At 47.3% G+C, this 24,203-nt stretch overlaps 1 long non-coding RNA gene across 2 annotated transcripts in view; it reads left to right on the forward strand.

Moving 5' to 3' along the window:
• Nucleotides 1-1,178: 1,178 nt before the first annotated feature.
• Nucleotides 1,179-24,203, forward strand: part of LOC143781414 (uncharacterized) — a 29,710-nt gene continuing 6,685 nt past the window's right edge. Inside the window, exons 1-16 of one of the 2 annotated variants that reach the window (XR_013216702.1) lie at nt 1,180-1,222; nt 1,289-1,383; nt 1,943-2,091; nt 2,203-2,268; nt 2,392-2,457; nt 2,594-2,781; nt 4,322-4,529; nt 5,089-5,237; nt 5,349-5,414; nt 5,538-5,603; nt 5,740-5,927; nt 7,468-7,675; nt 8,235-8,383; nt 8,495-8,560; nt 8,684-8,749; nt 8,886-9,073. This is a non-coding gene — a long non-coding RNA (uncharacterized LOC143781414). Of the gene's footprint in view, nt 1,384-1,942; nt 2,092-2,202; nt 2,269-2,391; nt 2,458-2,593; nt 2,782-4,321; nt 4,530-5,088; nt 5,238-5,348; nt 5,415-5,537; nt 5,604-5,739; nt 5,928-7,467; nt 7,676-8,234; nt 8,384-8,494; nt 8,561-8,683; nt 8,750-8,885; nt 9,074-24,203 lie in introns of both variants that reach the window. The other variant, XR_013216701.1, reaches the window with a different exon arrangement.

Below are 24,203 nucleotides of genomic sequence, written 5' to 3' on the forward strand. Positions count from 1 at the left end.
TGCAGGCGCTGAAGTATGGTAAGTATGGTGAAATGAAGAATATTAAAATACTTTTTCCTAATGTGTGCGTGTTTTATTAACCCTTTTCTTACTATTGGATTAATAACGGATAGGCGTCTTATTGACGCCTCTCCGTTATTAACCCGGCTTAATGTCACCTTACGATAGCAAGGTGACATTAACCCCTTATTACCCCATATCCCACCGCTACACGGGAGTGGGAAGAGAGGGGCTAAGTGCCGGAATTGGCACATCTTACGGATGCGCCATTTTCGGGGCGGCTGCGGACTGGTATTTGTAACCGGGGGGGGGCCAATATCCATGGCCCCTCTCTAGGCTATGAATATCAGCCCGCAGCTGTCTGCGTAGCCTTTCTGGCTATAAAATATAGGGGGACCCCACGTCATTTTTTTGGGGGGTCCCCCTATTTTAATAGCCAGTAAAGGCTACGCAGACAGCTGCGAGCTGATATTCATAGCAGGCTACAAATATTGGCCCCCGGCCGTCGGCTTTCCCCCTCTGGCGCAGAAAATTGCGCGGGAGCCCACGCCGTTTTTTTCCATTTTTTTTTTTTTTTAAATTCAACGCTCATAAAGGCCTCTTTCACCCTTGCGTCAGTACGGGTCCGTCGCTATGCGTCGAGCCGACGTACCGACGCACGTTGTGAAATTTGTACACGACGTGGGCAGCGGATGCAGTTTTTCAACGCATCCACTGCCCATTCTGAAGTGCGGGGAGGAGGGGGCAGAGTTTCTGCTGCGCATGCGCAGTAGAAAATGGCAGACGCGACGGACAAAAAAACGTTCACTTGAACGTTTTTTCGTGCCGACGGTCCGCCAAAACTCGACGGATCCGTTGCAGAACGGACGCGACGTGTGGCCATTCGTCGCGATCCGTCGCTAATACAAGTCTATGGGGAAAAAAAATGCATCCTGCGAGCACATTTGCAGGATCCGTTTTTTTCCGTCAGATCCGTTTTTTCAGTCGGATCCGTTGTTTTCCGCCAGATCGGTTTTTTTCCACCGGATCCGTTTTTTTCCGCTAGATCCGTTTTTTTTCCGCCGGATCCGTTTTTTCCTGCCGGATCCATTTTTTTCCACCGGATCCGTTTTCTTCTTTCTTCTACGTAATATATGGAAGGATCTGAATTAATTTCTTCTCTATTATCTTTTCAGGCAACTACAACATTTTCATCATTTTATCCTGTCTTATCATCGGTGGCGTGAGTATCTTTCCAATTATTCTGCTCTTTTATTCTTCGTACTAATATTTCTTTCTTTTGTCCCAGTTCTCTCATTAATAGTTTTAGGGGCCTGAGATACCAGATCTGATCTGGAGGCCGATTCTGAATCCATTGATCACTGGTTCACCATAAACCCTGAGGTATCTATTTATCCATCTTGTGATTTACACATTTTTTTATTTCACATATCCTTATGGTCTTCTAATTAGGACGATGGCAGCAAGAAAATGGTTCCTGACTAGTGATGAGTGAGTGTACTAATTTCTTGTGTTTTCCTGAGCACGCTCGGGTGGTCGCCGAGTATTTGTAATGGCTCGGAGATTTAGTTTTCATTGCCGCAGTTGTATTATTTACAGCTGCTACACAGCTTGATTACATGTGGGGATTCCCTAACAACCAGGCAACCCCCACATGTACTCAGCCTGGCTAATAGCTGTAAATCATTCAGCTGCGGCGATAGAAACTAAATCTCCGAACACTAACAAATACTTGGAGACCGCCCGAGCAACGAGTCCACTCGCTCATCACTACTCCAGACGTTCTTATAAAGGAATTATTAGTGTCAGTTTAGGGTTTCTCTGCTGTATGATCACAATGGAGAAAAAGAAGAGTCTGTGTAGGACATATGTAATAATGTAATTGTTATAGAGAGCTGAATGTCATATATACAATAATCTCTGAGTCTTTACTTTTACACAGAAATATATAGGCAGGCTGGAGCTCGCTACCCTGCAATGTAAACATAATGTTATTATGGATCTTTATAAATGGACTTTCAAAGGATAAGGAGAACCCTCCACCTCATCACCAACTGGACCAAACCAAGACCTTCAGTAGGAGAGTCCGAGGTCAGTGCAGGACATGGTTTACTCCTCCGCTCACACACAGAGATCACAGAGTCACTTGGCAGATATTTGGTATTTGATGTGTATATATTGAAGTCTTTCTGTATTTTACAGACATATAAAGATGTGAATGTGCGGCCCCAGTGACAGCCGACATGCGGGACCCTCCTCATTATATATGTAAGTATTATAATAAATGCCAATCTCTATAATTCTCCCATCTCCTGTCCTGAATGCTCCTATAGACACCGATGTGACGTACAAGGAGGCTGATTATATAATACTAATATCCTCTTCTTCCAGAAAACCTTACGTTCGGCTGCCTGCTGCCAGGGGGACTCTCTGAAGCGATCCGTCACTTATATACAGGTATGTCATCATCAGTTACTATATACAGGACCCGCCAGTCGCTCTCCATACAATGCTGAGCTCGGGTCTCTGTTCTACATGAAAATGTTTCTGATGATTGAGGTTTATATTATTTTGTTGCTTTTCTTAATCCTAGAATGAATTCTTCATAAGAGTAGATGACAACCACATGTGCACGGATGAGGCACCACTTCAGTCACATGACGACTACAGCCAGTCACAAGCCTCAAAATGTCCGATAACCAAAAAACAGGACATCATCACTTCTGGTCCCAATAGGGAGCACTGGAGCGGCCTGCACTGGAGTGATGGGGATCAGAGCAGGTGACTATGTCTGATTTATTATTTTACACCATTACCTGCCTTCAATGTACATTTTATTAGGGTCAGACAATCACTTGACACTTGAGAGGGGTTGTCCAGGCTTGGCGTTCCTATGCACAATTGCATTGTATTGAAGTGTAAACTATGTCCTGTGTCTTTTGGTATACTGTATATTGTGTATTCTGCTCTGGTAATGTATAGTGTTGGTAGTGTGTACAATGTAGGATAGCGTATGGTAAGACATAGCTTAGGACTTAGAACACAAGATAGGTAGTGTAAGAGAGTTCTGACTGTAGTTAGGCAGTGACTTTAAGGTAAAGTTAATGTTAATGTTTATGATTAGCTCATATTGGGAGAGGCTTAGTGTTTGGGCAAGTGACTGCTTCTTGAAGATAGAGAGTGAGGGCTGAACAGCAAGAGAGAACACCTTGTTCTGGGCAGTGTGAGACATTACTAGAGCTCCCTGGGTGTTTATACTCCTGTAACATCTGGAGATCAACGCTCGATCCAGGTGCTATGGAAAGGCCCCTTAACCCCTTCCTTATCTAGGAAAATTGATGTGAAGTCATGGGTTGGAGAAGTAAAGGACATTGGACGTAAAGAGAGACTGAGCTGAGTACCCAGGGAGTGCAACACACCCCACACACCACAGCACATGGGATCTAGGACACAAATTTCCTATAGAGTACCAGGGTAACATGCAACAGCAGCTCACGCACAACTACCGCCCTCTGGCAACCCACAAATCCACACAGTGTGCAAGCTGTCAGTATTCTCTGGTGCCAGCACCAGAAGCGGGTGTTTAAGTGATTGAAAGTATGTGATCTGCATACTTCCAGCCACATTCCTATTAGGCGCATTCGGCCTTGCTCAATTCACTTTTATTGAGAAAATTGGCGGACGTCTAGTCGGCACGTGACCACATGTATCCAAATCACATGGCCGCCTGCTCTTGGCACCTGCACCCAAGAATCCTGACAGTGAACACAATAAGCGCTTTCAGGATTCCACAAGTCTGCAGTCACATAGAGTAACTGCAGTGCAGACTTTAACCTCAAGCCTTGAGCGAGGTAATGCACGTCTAGTCCTCTCATGATCATTTGTGCAAAAAACACAAGCTTTTGGTCTCATTCCCACCTGCTCTTGGCGCCGGCACTCGCAATCCTGACAGCACGCACAGTGATTTATTTCAGGATTCACAAGTCTGCAGTCACATAGAGTAACTGCAGACTACCCTCAAGCCTGGACAACTCCTTTATAGTGTGGTAAATATTTTGCTTGTATCAGATGTGACAGAATACTATGTTACCCTGAGTAAGGACGGTACAATATAGGTAGAGGACGCTGGGGCATTATTATACAGAAAGAGGCTCCAGCATTGTTATGTTATAGGGAACGCATCTATTTACTAAACCAGAACTATTAGGAGAGCGGATAGGTCCTCTTTAATGTTAGCACTATGGACGCTGTGTGCACAGCACTTTCTTCTACGTAATATATGGAAGGATCTGAATTAATTTCTTCTCTATTATCTTTTCAGGCAACTACAACATTTTCATCATTTTATCCTGTCTTATCATCTGTGGCGTGAGTATCTTTCCAATTATTCTGCTCTTTTATTCTTCTTACTAATATTTCTTTCTTTTGTCCCAGTTCTCTCATTAATAGTTTTAGGGGCCTGAGATACCAGATCTGATCTGGAGGCCGATTCTGAATCCATTGATCACTGGTTCACCATAAACCCTGAGGTATCTATTTATCCATCTTGGGATTTACACATTTTTTCATTTCACATATCCTTATGGTCTTCTAATTAGGATGATGGCAGCAAGAAAATGGTTCCTGACTAGTGATGAGTGAGTGTACTAATTTCTTGTGCTTTCCTGAGCACGCTCGGGTGGTCGCCGAGTATTTGTAATGGCTCGGAGATTTAGTTTTCATTGCCGCAGTTGTATTATTTACAGCTGCTACACAGCTTGATTACATGTGGGGATTCCCTAACAACCAGGCAACCCCCACATGTACTCAGCCTGGCTAGTAGCTGTAAATCAATCAGCTGCGGCGATAAAAACTAAATCTCCGAACACTAACAAATACTTGGAGACCGCCCGAGCAACGAGTCCACTCGCTCATCACTACTCCAGACGTTCTTATAAAGGAATTATTAGTGTCAGTTTAGGGTTTCTCTGCTGTATGATCACAATGGAGAACAAGAAGAGTCTGTGTAGGACATATGTAATAATGTAATTGTTATAGAGAGCTGAATGTCATATATATAATAATCTCTGAGTCTTTACTTTTACACAGAAATATATAGGCAGGCTGGAGCTCGCTACCCTGCAATGTAAACATAATGTTATTATGGATCTTTATAAATGGACTTTCAAAGGATAAGGAGAACCCTCCACCTCATCACCAACTGGACCAAACCAAGACCTTCAGTAGGAGAGTCCGAGGTCAGTGCAGGACATGGTTTACTCCTCCGCTCACACACAGAGATCACAGAGTCACTTGGCAGATATTTGGTGTTTGATGTGTATATATTGAAGTCTTTCTGTATTTTACAGACATATAAAGATGTGAATGTGCGGCCCCAGTGACAGCCGACATGCGGGACCCTCCTCATTATATATGTAAGTATTATAATAAATGCCAATCTCTATAATTCTCCCATCTCCTGTCCTGAATGCTCCTATAGACACCGATGTGACGTACAAGGAGGCTGATTATATAATACTAATATCCTCTTCTTCCAGAAAACCTTACGTTCGGCTGCCTGCTGCCAGGGGGACTCTCTGAAGCGATCCGTCACTTATATACAGGTATGTCATCATCAGTTACTATATACAGGACCCGCCAGTCGCTCTCCATACAATGCTGAGCTCGGGTCTCTGTTCTACATGAAAATGTTTCTGATGATTGAGGTTTATATTATTTTGTTGCTTTTCTTAATCCTAGAATGAATTCTTCATAAGAGTAGATGACAACCACATGTGCACGGATGAGGCACCACTTCAGTCACATGACGACTACAGCCAGTCACAAGCCTCAAAATGTCCGATAACCAAAAAACAGGACATCATCACTTCTGGTCCCAATAGGGAGCACTGGAGCGGCCTGCACTGGAGTGATGGGGATCAGAGCAGGTGACTATGTCTGATTTATTATTTTACACCATTACCTGCCTTCAATGTACATTTTATTAGGGTCAGACAATCACTTGACACTTGAGAGGGGTTGTCCAGGCTTGGCGTTCCTATGCACAATTGCATTGTATTGAAGTGTAAACTATGTCCTGTGTCTTTTGGTATACTGTATATTGTGTATTCTGCTCTGGTAATGTATAGTGTTGGTAGTGTGTACAATGTAGGATAGCGTATGGTAAGACATAGCTTAGGACTTAGAACACAAGATAGGTAGTGTAAGAGAGTTCTGACTGTAGTTAGGCAGTGACTTTAAGGTAAAGTTAATGTTAATGTTTATGATTAGCTCATATTGGGAGAGGCTTAGTGTTTGGGCAAGTGACTGCTTCTTGAAGATAGAGAGTGAGGGCTGAACAGCAAGAGAGAACACCTTGTTCTGGGCAGTGTGAGACATTACTAGAGCTCCCTGGGTGTTTATACTCCTGTAACATCTGGAGATCAACGCTCGATCCAGGTGCTATGGAAAGGCCCCTTAACCCCTTCCTTATCTAGGAAAATTGATGTGAAGTCATGGGTTGGAGAAGTAAAGGACATTGGACGTAAAGAGAGACTGAGCTGAGTACCCAGGGAGTGCAACACACCCCACACACCACAGCACATGGGATCTAGGACACAAATTTCCTATAGAGTACCAGGGTAACATGCAACAGCAGCTCACGCACAACTACCGCCCTCTGGCAACCCACAAATCCACACAGTGTGCAAGCTGTCAGTATTCTCTGGTGCCAGCACCAGAAGCGGGTGTTTAAGTGATTGAAAGTATGTGATCTGCATACTTCCAGCCACATTCCTATTAGGCGCATTCGGCCTTGCTCAATTCACTTTTATTGAGAAAATTGGCGGACGTCTAGTCGGCACGTGACCACATGTATCCAAATCACATGGCCGCCTGCTCTTGGCACCTGCACCCAAGAATCCTGACAGTGAACACAATAAGCGCTTTCAGGATTCCACAAGTCTGCAGTCACATAGAGTAACTGCAGTGCAGACTTTAACCTCAAGCCTTGAGCGAGGTAATGCACGTCTAGTCCTCTCATGATCATTTGTGCAAAAAACACAAGCTTTTGGTCTCATTCCCACCTGCTCTTGGCGCCGGCACTCGCAATCCTGACAGCACGCACAGTGATTTATTTCAGGATTCACAAGTCTGCAGTCACATAGAGTAACTGCAGACTACCCTCAAGCCTGGACAACTCCTTTATAGTGTGGTAAATATTTTGCTTGTATCAGATGTGACAGAATACTATGTTACCCTGAGTAAGGACGGTACAATATAGGTAGAGGACGCTGGGGCATTATTATACAGAAAGAGGCTCCAGCATTGTTATGTTATAGGGAACGCATCTATTTACTAAACCAGAACTATTAGGAGAGCGGATAGGTCCTCTTTAATGTTAGCACTATGGACGCTGTGTGCACAGCACTTTCTTCTACGTAATATATGGAAGGATCTGAATTAATTTCTTCTCTATTATCTTTTCAGGCAACTACAACATTTTCATCATTTTATCCTGTCTTATCATCTGTGGCGTGAGTATCTTTCCAATTATTCTGCTCTTTTATTCTTCTTACTAATATTTCTTTCTTTTGTCCCAGTTCTCTCATTAATAGTTTTAGGGGCCTGAGATACCAGATCTGATCTGGAGGCCGATTCTGAATCCATTGATCACTGGTTCACCATAAACCCTGAGGTATCTATTTATCCATCTTGGGATTTACACATTTTTTCATTTCACATATCCTTATGGTCTTCTAATTAGGATGATGGCAGCAAGAAAATGGTTCCTGACTAGTGATGAGTGAGTGTACTAATTTCTTGTGCTTTCCTGAGCACGCTCGGGTGGTCGCCGAGTATTTGTAATGGCTCGGAGATTTAGTTTTCATTGCCGCAGTTGTATTATTTACAGCTGCTACACAGCTTGATTACATGTGGGGATTCCCTAACAACCAGGCAACCCCCACATGTACTCAGCCTGGCTAGTAGCTGTAAATCAATCAGCTGCGGCGATAAAAACTAAATCTCCGAACACTAACAAATACTTGGAGACCGCCCGAGCAACGAGTCCACTCGCTCATCACTACTCCAGACGTTCTTATAAAGGAATTATTAGTGTCAGTTTAGGGTTTCTCTGCTGTATGATCACAATGGAGAACAAGAAGAGTCTGTGTAGGACATATGTAATAATGTAATTGTTATAGAGAGCTGAATGTCATATATATAATAATCTCTGAGTCTTTACTTTTACACAGAAATATATAGGCAGGCTGGAGCTCGCTACCCTGCAATGTAAACATAATGTTATTATGGATCTTTATAAATGGACTTTCAAAGGATAAGGAGAACCCTCCACCTCATCACCAACTGGACCAAACCAAGACCTTCAGTAGGAGAGTCCGAGGTCAGTGCAGGACATGGTTTACTCCTCCGCTCACACACAGAGATCACAGAGTCACTTGGCAGATATTTGGTGTTTGATGTGTATATATTGAAGTCTTTCTGTATTTTACAGACATATAAAGATGTGAATGTGCAGCCCCAGTGACAGCCGACATGCGGGACCCTCCTCATTATATATGTAAGTATTATAATAAATGCCAATCTCTATAATTCTCCCATCTCCTGTCCTGAATGCTCCTATAGACACCGATGTGACGTACAAGGAGGCTGATTATATAATACTAATATCCTCTTCTTCCAGAAAACCTTACGTTCGGCTGCCTGCTGCCAGGGGGACTCTCTGAAGCGATCCGTCACTTATATACAGGTATGTCATCATCAGTTACTATATACAGGACTCGCCAGTCGCTCTCCATACAATGCTGAGCTAGGGTCTCTGTTCTACATGAAAATGTTTCTGATGATTGAGGTTTATACTATTTTGTTGCTTTTCTTAATCCTAGAATGAATTCTTCATAAGAGTAGATGACAACCACATGTGCACGGATGAGGCACCACTTCAGTCACATGACGACTACAGCCAATCACAAGCCTCAAAATGTCCGATAACCAAAAAACAGGACATCATCACTTTTGGTCCCAATAGAGAGCACTGGAGTGGAATGCACTGGAGTGATGGGGATCAGAGCAGGTGACTATGTCTGATTTATTATTTTACACCAGTACCTGCCTTCAATGTACATTTTATTAGGGTCAGACAATCACTTGACACTTGAGAGGGGTTGTCCAGGCTTGGCGTTCCTACGCACAATTGCATTGTATTGAAGTGTAAACTATGTCCTGTGTCTTTTGGTATACTGTATATTGTGTATTCTGCTCTGGTAATGTATAGTGTTGGTAGTGTGTACAATGTAGGATAGCGTAGGGTAAGACATAGCTTAGGACTTAGAACACAAGATAGGTAGTGTAAGAGAGTTCTGACTGTAGTTAGGCAGTGACTTTAAGGTAAAGTTAATGTTAATGTTTATGATTAGCTCATATTGGGAGAGGCTTAGTGTTTGTGCAAGTGACTGCTTCTTGAAGATAGAGAGTGAGGGCTGAACAGCAAGAGAGATAATGAAGCGATGGCCGGGGGACCACCACGGTGCAGGAAGACTACTGTACACAAGATGAGGTGCAAACCACAAGGGATAGATTTATTGGGAGACAGAAAATGGAAAGGACAAGGAAGGTGCAAACAGGGGTTTACAATAACAAAAGGTAATGCACATGAGTCAATTTGTCTGTAAAATAACACAGTGCTTAAGCAATTGCAAAACTCAGAATCTATCTCACAAGCAACTTTACACAATAAACACATATATCGTTGCTACTCTGCATATAATCCCCCTGGCCTTTACTACACAGGCCACACGGCTACCGTGTTATAACTACTGAAGCCTGCACTAGGCCCTAACTGGTGCACCAGACAGGAACAGACTCACGGTGATGTTGGGGACACAGGTCCAGTCCCAGGGGGCCCCCCAAAGTCCAGAACGGTGGTGCGCACGGATTCCTGTCGGCTCTGTAAAGCGTGGCCTTCTCTTTGCTCCTGGAAACCGTAAGTCCCCTTCTCCGTATCTTCGTGGCTCCACAAACCAGCACAGAGCAGCCACCCTTCGCTGCAATCGGGAAAGTCTATTTAACAATCGCAGTTTGTCTCAAGCTGTGTAATCTTTCTTGCAACCAACGACTCTTCCTTGCAGACAGAACAGCTCACAGTTCACTCAGTTCCCTCTCGAAACTTCTTCTTCCTCGTTGCTCAGCTCCACCTCCTCCACACAGCCCCGACCAGTCCATAGCAACAACAAGAGTCGGGGAGAACAGCAGAACATACCATCACATAAGACAAGGGGATGCAGCCTCTTAAAGTGACAGCGTGTTTCTTATTATCCATAACAGCACCACCCTCTTACATGCCTCCCTTCTTAATGATGGTCGTCATCGGCCATCACAGCTTCAGGGTAAAAGTGTAATGGAGGAGGCAACAAAGGTGTACAAACAGACAGAGCACACTGTTCTACATATCGGACTGGTGGAACCCCTGCATTAGACCTCTGGGATCTCCGAAGCTCTTGGCTGTCATGCAAGGCTGGACTATCCTCCAGAGTAACACTTGTTGCAGGGGACATTGTGCGCTCTTGTCTGGTCTCATCCTCACATGGCGGTACTGGTACATCCATGAGATTACCGCCTCGGGGCGGCTGAGGACCCCCTACTGTGTCAGGGATGGTCCACCACTCGTCATCGATTTGGACATCAGGCATGACAGATTCAGGAAGTGGAGTGGCACCTCCAGGCAACAATGGCATAGAACAGACCTCAGACCGGCAAGGCCGCAGCATATTTCTGTGAAGTACTCTAGGGGTGGATGCCCCATCTTCAATCTGTACCTTGTAGACAGGGCCGTTAACATACACTCGCTCGATAACCTTGTACGGCTGTACTTCCCATCTCTCACTTAGTTTTCCCTTAGGGTGTCTCTCTCTGACCAATACCCAGTCTCCAGGTTGAAGCGGTAACTCTTGAGTCGGTTTGCGGGCCGTATGTTATTTTCCTTGCAGTTGCTGACCCGCCAACCGCCGTATCGTTTGCAAACGTTGCCGATGCTCTTTCACCCATGAGGTGACATTCCGCTCCATCAGCTCCTCTGGCTGTTCCAGGTTCAGCTCAATGATCTCTCGTCCAGCTCTTCCAAACAACAGTAGATAGGGGGTATAACCCGTGGTGGAGTGGACCCGATTGTTGTAGGTCCAGACCAATTCTGGCAGATAGTCTGGCCAACACACCTTCTTGTCCTCCTCCAATGTTCTCAGCATCTGAAGCAAGGTTCTGTTAAAGCGTTCGCAAGCTCCATTGCCTTGAGGATGATAAGGGGTGGTCCGGGACCGCTCGATGCCATACATGCGATACAATTCTTCCATCACCTTGCCTTGAAAACACGCGCCTTGGTCGGAGTGGATGCGCTTTGGGCACCCATACACCCGGATGAAGTCTTGAAAGATGGCTCGCGCCGCCGATTCCGCAGTTTGGTCTCTAGTCGGAGTTACCACTGCAAATTTAGAAAAATGATCGGTCATCACCAAACAATATTGCAGCCCCCGGGCCGAGTGTCCCACGAGGAGATAGTCGATCATCAAGACTTCCAACGGCTCCTTAGTTTGTATGGTCTGGATGGGTGCTCTCTGTTCAGTACTCTTAATGAGGTCACATACTCGACACTGCCGGCAAACCTCTTCCACCACAAGCTCCAACCGAGGACAATAGACATGCTGCTGAAACCATTGGTAGGTCTTTGTGGAGCCGAAGTGCGCTCCGAATTCATGGGCTTCTTTAGCTATTTCTTGAGCCATTCTTCCTGGGATGACCACTTGCCACCTTACTTCCATATCTTTTGGCTGTTGCTTCTTACAATATAGTACTGACTCTCGCACTTCCAGTCTATCCCACTGGTGCAACACACTCCTCGTTTCAGAGTCCAAATCATCTCTCTCTTGTTTGCCAGGCTTCCGCTTTTGCGTTACCCACCTTTTCATCTGCCTCAGCCCTTCGTCTTCATCCTGAACGTGTCCCCATTCTTCATTGGTTCTTCCCAGGGACCGAGATAATGTGCAGGCCTCCCTTCTTGACTGAGCCACGACCATCGGGAGCTTGAACTTATTAAAGTCTGGGGTTTCCTCCTCTTCGAGTTGCTCATCAAGATCCCCCACTGGAGTCTCCACAGGCACTCTGGGCAGCCCATCCGCATTTGCGTTTTCGGTAGCAGAGCGATAGCGAATAGTAAAGTCGAACTTGGCCAGGCAAGCCATCCACCGTTGTTCTAAGGCCCCCAGTTTAGCATTCTCAAGGTGTGCCAGGGGATTATTGTCTGTTCGAACTTGAATTTTTGTACCTGTCAGGAAGCCTGCAAATTTTTCTGTCATGGCCCACACCAGAGCCAGGAGCTCTAACCGGAAGGAGCTGTAATTGTGAGGGTTTCTTTCGCTGTCTCGCAGGGACCTGCTAGCATACCCGATAACTCTCTCATGTCCATCCTGTATCTGAGAAAGTACTGCACCGAGTCCATGTAGGCTACCATCGGTGTACAACAGGAACGGTTGATCGAAGTCTGCGTAGGCCAAAATCGGGGCCGAAGTAAGGGCATCCTTAATAGCCTGGAAGGCCTCGTGTTGTCCCTGTGCCCAGGGGATGCGCTGGGTCTTCGGCACTCCAGCGGTCCCCCTCATCAACTCGTTGAGAGGACCGGCCATCTTCGCGAAGTCTTTAACGAATCGACGGTAGTACCCCGCGAGTCCCAGGAAGACCTGGAGTTCTCTCACTGTTTGAGGGACTGGCCACTTCTGGATAGCAGCCACTTTTTCTGGCAAGGGTAGAACTCCATCTTGTGACACTATGTGTCCTAGGTACTCGATCTCCCTCTTGAAGAGGTGGCATTTCTTTGGCTTCAACTTCAGGTTATGAGCACGCAATCTTCCGAGTACCTGTCCAAGCCGGGCAAGGTGGTCTTCGAAAGAGGATGAGAACACAATGATGTCATCCAGATAGATCAGGGTAGCCTCGAAATTTAAATCTCCCAAACACTTTTCCATCAGCCGTTGAAAGGTGCCTGGGGCATTGGAGAGCCCGAAGGGCATCCGGTTAAACTCGAACAGTCCCATAGGGAGGATGAAGGCAGTTTATTCTCTGTCTTTCTCTGCCACGGCTACTTTCCAATATCCGCTTGCTAGGTCCAGGGTGGAGAAGTACTTGGCTTTCCCCAACGCTGTCAAGGATTCCTCGATGCGGGGCAATGGATACGAGTCTCGAACAGTGCAGGCATTGAGTTTCCTGTAATCTACACAGAACCGGATGGTCCCGTCCTTTTTCTTGACGAGCACCACCGGGGCTGCCCAAGGGCTCTTGCAGCGCCCCAGAGTCCTGGTCGTTGCAGTACTGTGGCTCCGCCACTACGGGGAGCTACGGTACGCCTGATGGCACTGAAGGAGTTCATCTGATCAGGTATCACAGACACCAATACATTTCACAGTCGGGCCTCCGGGGGGAGCTAAGGGTTCTATTCACTAGGCCACTCCCCACCATAGTGGGTAAACTGGGGGTCAGGCAGGAAGTTAGAGGAGAAAGCTGACTGGGTTGGAACCAGGCAACACCTTGTGGCAGAGGGTGTTGTGGGGGAAGATACAGTAGGGTCTCTGTCAGGGGTGGGATCCTGACAGAGGCTTGGCAACTTGAACGAACGTAACGGGACCGTGCCTGCTCAGGATAGCGGCGGTGCCCAAGGAAGGATTAGAAGCGAGATAGATTGTGCTGAGTGAGAAACGAGATCAAGCAAAAGGAGAAATACCAGTAGGAGTCGTGCTGTAAGACCGAAGCAACATCCTACTGAGGCGCACTACCGGTGGCCGGAACGCCGAGGGAGTATCATAACATTCAGCTTCAAGCAATACTCCAAACAGCGGCAGGACAGTCAGTTTAAGGCGGGCTGTCTAACTTAAATCACCTATGCAGTCTTGGGGGGCAACTTGTGGAGAGGGGCGACTCTAGGGTCCCGGAAGAGCTCCGAGCCTACCCGTCAAACGGGTGCCGTTCCAACCAGAACATCAGGGAGGGACGGAGGATTAGCAGAACATCATCTAATTGAGTTGTGAGGGAACTTAAGAAACAGACACAACAGTTGTGGGGACTTTCTGTAAGCACAGCAGGGAAGGACCACAACACATAGCGCTAGAAGGAAGGCACCGATTTCCACCTGTGAAGAGAACTCTGGAGGTGCCATTGGACCGGCCGGACTTGCGCAGCCTGGTGAACCGTGTTCTGGACTGAGGACCCAGAGATCTTCAGTAAAGAGGTAAAGAGACTGCAACCTGGTGTCCTCGTTATTTACTGCACCGCACTACCACAGCACCATCGTCACTATCATTCACCATACCTATCACTGTGCGCCCCTCGGCAGGGTCACGGATCGGGCCTAGCCACCGTGACAACCCCAGAGCAGAGACTCAGAGGCCCGGTACCGGGTACCCCTCGGCCCTGCGGCGGTGGGGGCGCTACAAACTTGGCGTCACGAACAGGATCTACTTAAGCCTGAAGAATCAGGTCATGTGTGCCTTGGAACTGTGATTTATTGTGCTTGGACTGTACTTTATTGCAAAGACTGTGTGCTGCGCCATTTGCCGCCAAAATCCGCCGCCATTGCAGCGCCGGGGAGAGCGCCAGAAAGAAGAGGGGCGTGGAGTGGGCGTAGGCAAGCTGGAGAGCGCGAACAACAATGGCCGCCCAGTCTAAATATTTCTGTGTTCTGAGGACGTGTCCGTCAACAGCTGAGGCCCACTGTCATGATTCTCAATGGCGAGAGAACATAGCCCAGCATATATAAGAACTAGCTCTTGGAAGATGGAATCTAAACTGACCATGAACTAAACCTGCCGCACAATTAACAGTGGCCGGGTAGCGTGCCTACGTTTTATCCCTAGACGCCCAGCGCCAGCCGGAGGACTAACTAATCCTAGCAGAGGAAAATACAGTCCTGGCTCACCTCTAGAGAAATTTCCCCAAAAGGCAGACAGAGGCCCCCACATATATTGGCGGTGATTTTAGATGAAATGACAAACGTAGTATGAAAATAGGTTTAGCAAAATCGAGGTCCGCTTACTAGATAGCAGGAAGACAGAAAGGGCACTTTCATGGTCAGCTGAAAACCCTATCAAAACACCATCCAGAAATTACTTTAAGACTCTAGTATTAACTCATAACACCAGAGTGGCAATTTCAGATCACAAGAGCTTTCCAGACACAGTAACGAAACAGCAGCTGTGAACTGGAACAAAATGCAAAAACAAACAAGGACGAAAGTCCAACTTAGCTGGGAGTTGTCTAGTAGCAGGAACATGCAAAGAAAGGCTTCTGATTACATTGTTGACCGGCATGAAACTGACAGAGGAGCAAGGTTATATAGAGACTCCCACATCCTGATGGGAACAGGTGAACAGAGAGGATGATGCACACAAGTTCAATTCCACCAGTGGCCACCGGGGGAGCCCAGAATCCAATTTCACAACAGTACCCCCCCCTCAAGGAGGGGGCACCGAACCCTCACCAGAACCACCAGGGCGATCAGGATGAGCCCTATGAAAGGCACGGACAAGATCGGAGGCATGAACATCAGAGGCAGTCACCCAAGAATTATCCTCCTGACCGTATCCCTTCCATTTGACCAGATACTGGAGTTTCCGTCTGGAAACACGGGAGTCTAAGATCTTTTCCACAACGTACTCCAACTCACCCTCAACCAACACCGGAGCAGGAGGCTCAACGGAAGGCACAACCGGTACCTCATACCTGCGCAATAATGACCGATGAAAAACATTATGAATAGAAAAAGATGCAGGGAGGTCCAAACGGAAGGACACAGGGTTAAGAATCTCCAATATCTTGTACGGGCCGATGAACCGAGGCTTAAACTTAGGAGAAGAAACCCTCATAGGGACAAAACGAGAAGACAACCACACCAAGTCCCCAACACAAAGCCGAGGACCAACACGACGACGGCGGTTGGCAAAAAGCTGAGTCTTCTCCTGGGACAACTTCAAATTGTCCACTACCTGCCCCCAAATCTGATGCAACCTCTCCACCACAGCATCCACTCCAGGACAATCCGAAGATTCCACCTGACCGGAGGAAAATCGAGGATGAAACCCCGAATTACAGAAAAACGGGGACACCAAGGTGGCAGAGCTGGCCCGATTATTGAGGGCGAACTCCACCAATGGCAAAAAAGCAACCCAATCATCCTGATCCGCAGACACAAAACACCTCAAATATGTCTCCAAGGTCTGATTAGTCCGCTCGGTCTGGCCATTAGTCTGAGGATGGAAAGCAGACGAAAAAGACAAATCTATGCCCATCCTAGCACAGAATGCCCGCCAAAATCTAGACACGAATTGGGTCCCTCTGTCAGAAACGATATTCTCCGGAATACCATGCAAACGAACAACATTTTGAAAAAACAGAGGAACCAACTCGGAAGAAGAAGGCAACTTAGGCAAGGGAACCAAATGGACCATCTTAGAGAAACGGTCACACACCACCCAGATGACAGACATCTTCTGAGAAACAGGCAGATCCGAAATAAAATCCATCGAGATGTGCGTCCAAGGCCTCTTCGGAATAGGCAAGGGCAACAACAATCCACTAGCCCGAGAACAACAAGGCTTGGCCCGAGCACAAACGTCACAAGACTGCACAAAGCCTCGCACATCTCGTGACAGGGAAGGCCACCAGAAGGACCTTGCCACCAAATCCCTGGTACCAAAGATTCCAGGATGACCTGCCAACGCAGAAGAATGAACCTCAGAGATGACTCTACTGGTCCAATCATCAGGAACAAACAGTCTACCAGGTGGGCAACGATCCGGTCTATCCGCCTGAAACTCCTGCAAGGCCCGCCGCAGGTCTGGAGAAATGGCAGACAATATCACTCCATCCTTAAGGATACCTGTGGGCTCAGAATTACCAGGGGAGTCAGGCTCAAAACTCCTAGAAAGGGCATCCGCCTTAACATTCTTAGAACCCGGTAGGTATGACACCACAAAATTAAACCGAGAGAAAAACAACGACCAGCGCGCCTGTCTAGGATTCAGGCGCCTGGCAGACTCAAGGTAAATTAAATTTTTGTGGTCAGTCAATACCACCACCTGATGTCTGGCCCCCTCAAGCCAGTGACGCCACTCCTCAAAAGCCCATTTCATGGCCAAAAGCTCCCGATTCCCAATATCATAATTCCGCTCGGCGGGCGAAAATTTACGGGAAAAAAAAGCACAAGGTCTCATCACGGGGCAGTCGGAACTTCTCTGCGACAACACCGCCCCAGCTCCGATTTCAGAAGCGTCGACCTCAACCTGAAAAGGAAGAGCAACATCAGGCTGACGCAACACAGGGGCGGAAGAAAAGCGGCGCTTAAGCTCCCGAAAGGCCTCCACAGCATCAGGGGACCAATCAGCAACATCAGCACCCTTCTTAGTCAAATCACTCAATGGTTTAACAACATCAGAAAAACCAGCAATAAATCGACGATAAAAGTTAGCAAAGCCCAAAAATTTCTGAAGACTCTTAAGAGAAGAGGGTTGCGTCCAATCACAAATAGCCTGAACCTTGACAGGATCCATCTCGATGGAAGAGGGGGAAAAAATGTATCCCAAGAAGGAAATCTTTTGAACCCCAAAAACGCACTTAGAACCCTTCACACACAAGGAATTAGACCGCAAAACCTGAAAAACCCTCCTGACCTGCTGGACATGAGAGTCCCAGTCATCCGAAAAAATCAGAATATCATCCAGATACACAATCATAAATTTATCCAAATAATCGCGGAAAATGTCATGCATAAAGGACTGGAAGACTGAAGGGGCATTTGAAAGCCCAAAAGGCATCACCAAATACTCAAAGTGGCCCTCGGGCGTATTAAATGCGGTTTTCCACTCATCCCCCTGCTTGATTCGCACCAAATTATACGCCCCACGGAGATCAATCTTAGAGAACCACTTGGCCCCCTTTATACGAGCAAACAAATCAGTCAGCAGTGGTAACGGATATTGATATTTAACCGTGATTTTATTCAAAAGCCGATAATCAATACACGGCCTCAAAGAGCCATCTTTCTTAGACACAAAGAAAAAAACGGCTCCTAAGGGAGATGACGAAGGACGAATATGTCCCTTTTCCAAGGACTCCTTTATATATTCTCGCATAGCAGCGTGTTCAGGCACAGACAGATTAAATAAACGACCCTTAGGGTATTTACTACCCGGGATCAAATCTATGGCACAATCGCACTCCCGGTGCGGAGGTAGTGAACCAAGCTTGGGTTCTTCAAAAACGTCACGATAGTCAGACAAGAATTCAGGAATCTCAGAGGGAATAGATGATGAAATGGAAACCAAAGGTACGTCCCCATGAGTCCCTTTACATCCCCAGCTTAACACAGACATAGCTTTCCAGTCGAGGACTGGGTTATGAGATTGCAGCCATGGCAATCCTAGCACCAAAACATCATGTAGATTATACAGCACCAGAAAGCGAATAATCTCCTGGTGATCCGGATTAATACGCATAGTTACTTGTGTCCAGTATTGTGGTTTATTACTAGCCAATGGGGTGGAGTCAATCCCCTTCAGAGGTATAGGAGCTTCCAAAGGCTCCAAATCATACCCACAGCGTTTGGCAAAGGACCAATCCATAAGACTCAAAGCGGCGCCAGAGTCGACATAGGCGTCCGCGGTAATAGATGATAAAGAACAAATCAGGGTCACAGATAGAATAAACTTAGACTGTAAAGTGCTAATTGAAACAGACTTGTCAAGCTTCTTAGTACGCTTAGAGCATGCTGATATAACATGAGTTGAATCACCACAATAGAAGCACAACCCATTTTTTCGTCTAAAATTCTGCCGCTCGCTTCTGGACAGAATTCTATCACATTGCATATTTTCTGGCGTCTTCTCAGTAGACACCGCCAAATGGTGCACAGGTTTGCGCTCCCGCAGACGCCTATCGATCTGAATAGCCATTGTCATGGACTCATTCAGACCCGCAGGCACAGGGAACCCCACCATAACATCCTTAATGGCATCAGAGAGACCTTCTCTGAAAATCGCCGCCAGGGCGCACTCATTCCACTGAGTAAGCACAGACCATTTACGGAATTTTTGGCAGTATATTTCAGCTTCATCTTGCCCCTGAGATAGGGACATCAAAGCTTTTTCCGCCTGAAGCTCTAAATGAGGTTCCTCATAAAGCAACCCCAAGGCCAGAAAAAACGCATCCACATTGAGCAACGCAGGATCCCCTGGTGTCAATGCAAAAGCCCAATCTTGAGGGTCGCCCCGGAGCAAGGAAATTACAATCCTGACCTGCTGTGCAGGATCTCCGGCAGAGCGAGACTTCAGGGACAAAAACAATTTGCAATTATTTTTTAAAATTTTGAAAGCAAGATCTATTCCCTGAAAAAAATTCAGGCAAAGGAATTCTAGGTTCAGACATAGGTGCATGAACAACAAAATCTTGCAAATTTTGTACCTTCGTGGCGAGATTATTCAAACCTGTAGCTACACTCTGAAGATCCATTTCAAACAGGTGAACACAGAGCCATTCAAGGATTAGAAGGAGAGAAAGAGAGGAAGGCTGCAGTATAGGCAGACTAGCAAGTGATTCAATTATGAGCACACTCAGAACTAGAGAAAAAAAAAAAAATTTCAGCAGACTTCTTTTTTCCCTCCTTTCTCAGCCAATAATTTAACCCTTTTTGGCCGGTCAAACTGTCATGATTCTCAATGGCGAGAGAACATAGCCCAGCATATATAAGAACTAGCTCTTGGAAGATGGAATCTAAACTGACCATGAACTAAACCTGCCGCACAATTAACAGTGGCCGGGTAGCGTGCCTACGTTTTATCCCTAGACGCCCAGCGCCAGCCGGAGGACTAACTAATCCTAGCAGAGGAAAATACAGTCCTGGCTCACCTCTAGAGAAATTTCCCCAAAAGGCAGACAGAGGCCCCCACATATATTGGCGGTGATTTTAGATGAAATGACAAACGTAGTATGAAAATAGGTTTAGCAAAATCGAGGTCCGCTTACTAGATAGCAGGAAGACAGAAAGGGCACTTTCATGGTCAGCTGAAAACCCTATCAAAACACCATCCAGAAATTACTTTAAGACTCTAGTATTAACTCATAACACCAGAGTGGCAATTTCAGATCACAAGAGCTTTCCAGACACAGTAACGAAACAGCAGCTGTGAACTGGAACAAAATGCAAAAACAAACAAGGACGAAAGTCCAACTTAGCTGGGAGTTGTCTAGTAGCAGGAACATGCAAAGAAAGGCTTCTGATTACATTGTTGACCGGCATGAAACTGACAGAGGAGCAAGGTTATATAGAGACTCCCACATCCTGATGGGAACAGGTGAACAGAGAGGATGATGCACACAAGTTCAATTCCACCAGTGGCCACCGGGGGAGCCCAGAATCCAATTTCACAACAGCCCACCTCCTGATCCTGTTTGGAGAGTGGAGGCCATGGAGACGGGGCCACCCACGAAAGAGACCGCGGGAAGAGGACACTGGAGAAGAAGAAAAGATGGCGACATCTGGAACACCGCGTGGGACTGACCCGATCCAGCCTGAGGCTGCGCCACTCGACACAGCCCCAGATGCGCCAACGTTGCGGGGACTGGCCCTCACGGAGCCCCCAATGGGCCGACCCCCCTTGCCACTGTCTGAGGAGTGTGTAGCTGCAGCCGAGGCCCGCAGGATAGCACGCCGCCTGGAGGCTGATGCCCGCGTGCTCGCTCGGCTGGGCCAGCCCACGGAGGTCCGTTTGTCTCTGGTGTCCCCTGCTCCTCTCAACCCGGCCACGGCTGAAAGTGTGCCGCAGATGCAGGGCCTGAAGATCATGCCCGAGGCCGAACACCTGCGGCGTTTGATGGCTGCATGGCGAGATCGACCACAACCGGCGACCCAGGTTGATCTGACCAGCGTCGCAGAGATCCCATCGTCCCACTGGGGTGTAGTGGTCTCCTTCAACCCCCGATATGGAAGAGGGGTTATACAGGAGATCGGGGAGCCGCTACAAGTCCACGTGGACCGAGAGGAGGTAGAGCCCTGCAGAGGAGGGTTCGCTCGCGACCTGGAGCCAGGTGATGTCGTAACCTACACCAGGTGGAGGAGAGCAACAGGCGACGCTGGCTGGATGGCGCGGGGCGTCCAGCGGTACGTCGCGCTCCAGGCTGCCGCAGCAACCTCCGAAGACGAACCTCCCGCCGAAAAGGCAACGGAACCTGACCCTGCGGAGCAGCGGGGAACCCGGACCTACCATGTACCTTGGGGGGCATGCCGGATCATCCGGAAAAAGAGCATCACGGCGAGGGATCCTGTCGTTGCTGGGACCAGAACCACTCCCTGGATCGGCAGCACGACCCGTTGGTCTGGTGAGGCCCGGAAGGAGACCACCTTCTTCCCCGAAAAATGAGTAAGCATAATTGCTTTATTAATATGTAAATAGTTACTGTTCTCTTATGTTTTGTTGCTAAACCCGTCCAGGGTTAACTCTTAAGGGAATCCTTTTTTTGACCCGGGATCCCTATTGTTTTGTTTGATTTTTTCTAAAGTTTTGCACAAAGTTTCCAGAACTGCCGCAATCATGAACAGTGCATGATACAAACTTTTTGTACATAGTTTGCACCTTATTAAAGGTGCTCCCTACTGGTTTTACTTAAAGAAGGACTCTTTGTGAAGATACCACACTGGAACCTTTGCTGAGTATGGACTGGTAGCTTGAGAAGATATGCTACCTCATAGAGACTTGGTCCCCTCTTAAAGGGGATGTTCACTTGTTGCACTTAAAAGATTGGCATTGCTTTAAGACTGAGAGATAGCAATGATGTTTTGATAAAGAGAACGTGATGATAATGTTTATGTGAGAAAGTTATACGTACCCAACTAGTTAATTGTAAAGAAATGCTGATGATGTTTCCAGAAAGAAAGTGAAAGCTAGAAGAAGGATGCAGTGGGCCCGTAGGGGTAGACGTGGTGTCCAGCATGCATGTTAGTGAGAAAGATAATGAGAAGGTTTAATGTTCGATAGAAACTGTTTTTGATAATGTTGATAGATAATGGGGATAGAAGGTGAACCCTGAGTCCTCATAGGAGCCATATAGGGATGGCTCAGTGCTCTTAAACTGAAAGTAATGTTATGTTCTATACTGTGTATAGTAGTTGAAAAGGCAGTAGGCCCGGGCTGAACGGGGCGGTCCTGCATAGAAAGGAGAGGCAGTAGGTCTGGTGCCGTTAGGACAGGCGGTCCTGCAGATTTAAAGAAGGAGAATGAAACAGTTAAATTGCCTTATAATGTGATTATAAGAAGGTCTTTAGTGGATTCTGAGTGTATGTCCTTAAAGGCAATGTTAAATTATTGTTCAACCATTTTGTACTAGTAGAATACCCGGTTGGGTAAGAAAAAGTTATTTATAGCATGTTGCTATGATATTTAACCATGTTTGTAACGTTCAAGTGTCCTCACCTCCCATAAAGGGAAGCTCTGTTTAAATATACTTATTGTTATTGCACTCAACAAAACTGTATGTCTTTTTGCTAACTTGTATTGTTGTTTTCTTCTCAGTCCCGGAGTACTGTGTTTAACCAGGGGGGAGTGCAGCGCCCCAGAGTCCTGGTCGTTGCAGTACTGTGGCTCCGCCACTACGGGGAGCTACGGTACGTCTGATGGCACTGAAGGAGTTCATCTGATCAGGTATCACAGACACCAATACATTTCACAGTCGGGCCTCCGGGGGGAGCTAAGGGTTCTATTCACTAGGCCACTCCCCACCATAGTGGGTAAACTGGGGGTCAGGTAGGAAGTTAGAGGAGAAAGCTGACTGGGTTGGAACCAGGCAACACCTTGTGGCAGAGGGTGTTGTGGGGGAAGATACAGTAGGGTCTCTGTCAGGGGTGGGATCCTGACAGAGGCTTGGCAACTTGAACGAACGTAACGGGACCGTGCCTGCTCAGGATAGCGGCGGTGCCCAAGGAAGGATTAGAAGCGAGATAGATTGTGCTGAGTGAGAAACGAGATCAAGCAAAAGGAGAAATACCAGTAGGAGTCGTGCTGTAAGACCGAAGCAACATCCTACTGAGGCGCACTACCGGTGGCCGGAACGCCGAGGGAGTATCATAACATTCAGCTTCAAGCAATACTCCAAACAGCGGCAGGACAGTCAGTTTAAGGCGGGCTGTCTAACTTAAATCACCTATGCAGTCTTGGGGGGCAACTTGTGGAGAGGGGCGACTCTAGGGTCCCGGAAGAGCTCCGAGCCTACCCGTCAAACGGGTGCCGTTCCAACCAGAACATCAGGGAGGGACGGAGGATTAGCAGAACATCATCTAATCGAGTTGTGAGGGAACTTAAGAAACAGACACAACAGTTGTGGGGACTTTCTGTAAGCACAGCAGGGAAGGACCACAACACATAGCGCTAGAAGGAAGGCACCGATTTCCACCTGTGAAGAGAACTCTGGAGGTGCCATTGGACCGGCCGGACTTGCGCAGCCTGGTGAACCGTGTTCTGGACTGAGGACCCAGAGATCTTCAGTAAAGAGGTAAAGAGACTGCAACCTGGTGTCCTCGTTATTTACTGCACCGCACTACCACAGCACCATCGTCACCATCATTCACCATACCTATCACTGTGCGCCCCTCGGCAGGGTCACGGATCGGGCCTAGCCACCGTGACAACCCCAGAGCAGAGACTCAGAGACCCGGTACCGGGTACCCCTCGGCCCTGCGGCGGTGGGGGCGCTACACTCTGACTACTCTGTACCACTCCTGAATCCAGCATCTGCCTCAGTAATGTTTTCACCTCTTGGTACATTTTGGGCGGAATCTGCCGATATCGTTCTCGAATTGGACGAGCTTCCCCAGTCGGGATCTCATGCGTGATGGCTTCAGTACAGCCGAAATCTTCGGCGTGACGGGCGAATACGGCCTGATTTTTCCACAGCATAGTTTCTATTGCTTGCGCACGCTCAGGGCCCATAGCCTTCTCATCCACTTCCATTTGCTCAAGGATGACCCGTCCACTCCACTCCGGGGATGGTGTCTCTTCGTCTCCCGCAGCAACTGCTAGGGTCCACCGCACGCCTTCTTTCGGTGATAAAGACATCTCCTTCTGGCTCACCACTTCACCCTTATGTAGGTACACCAGGGCCAGATCTGTCCCTTGTGGCAAGGC

Source organism: Ranitomeya variabilis, chromosome 6, assembly GCF_051348905.1.
Source record: "Ranitomeya variabilis isolate aRanVar5 chromosome 6, aRanVar5.hap1, whole genome shotgun sequence".
In the NCBI taxonomy this organism is placed as follows: Eukaryota; Metazoa; Chordata; class Amphibia; order Anura; family Dendrobatidae; genus Ranitomeya; species Ranitomeya variabilis.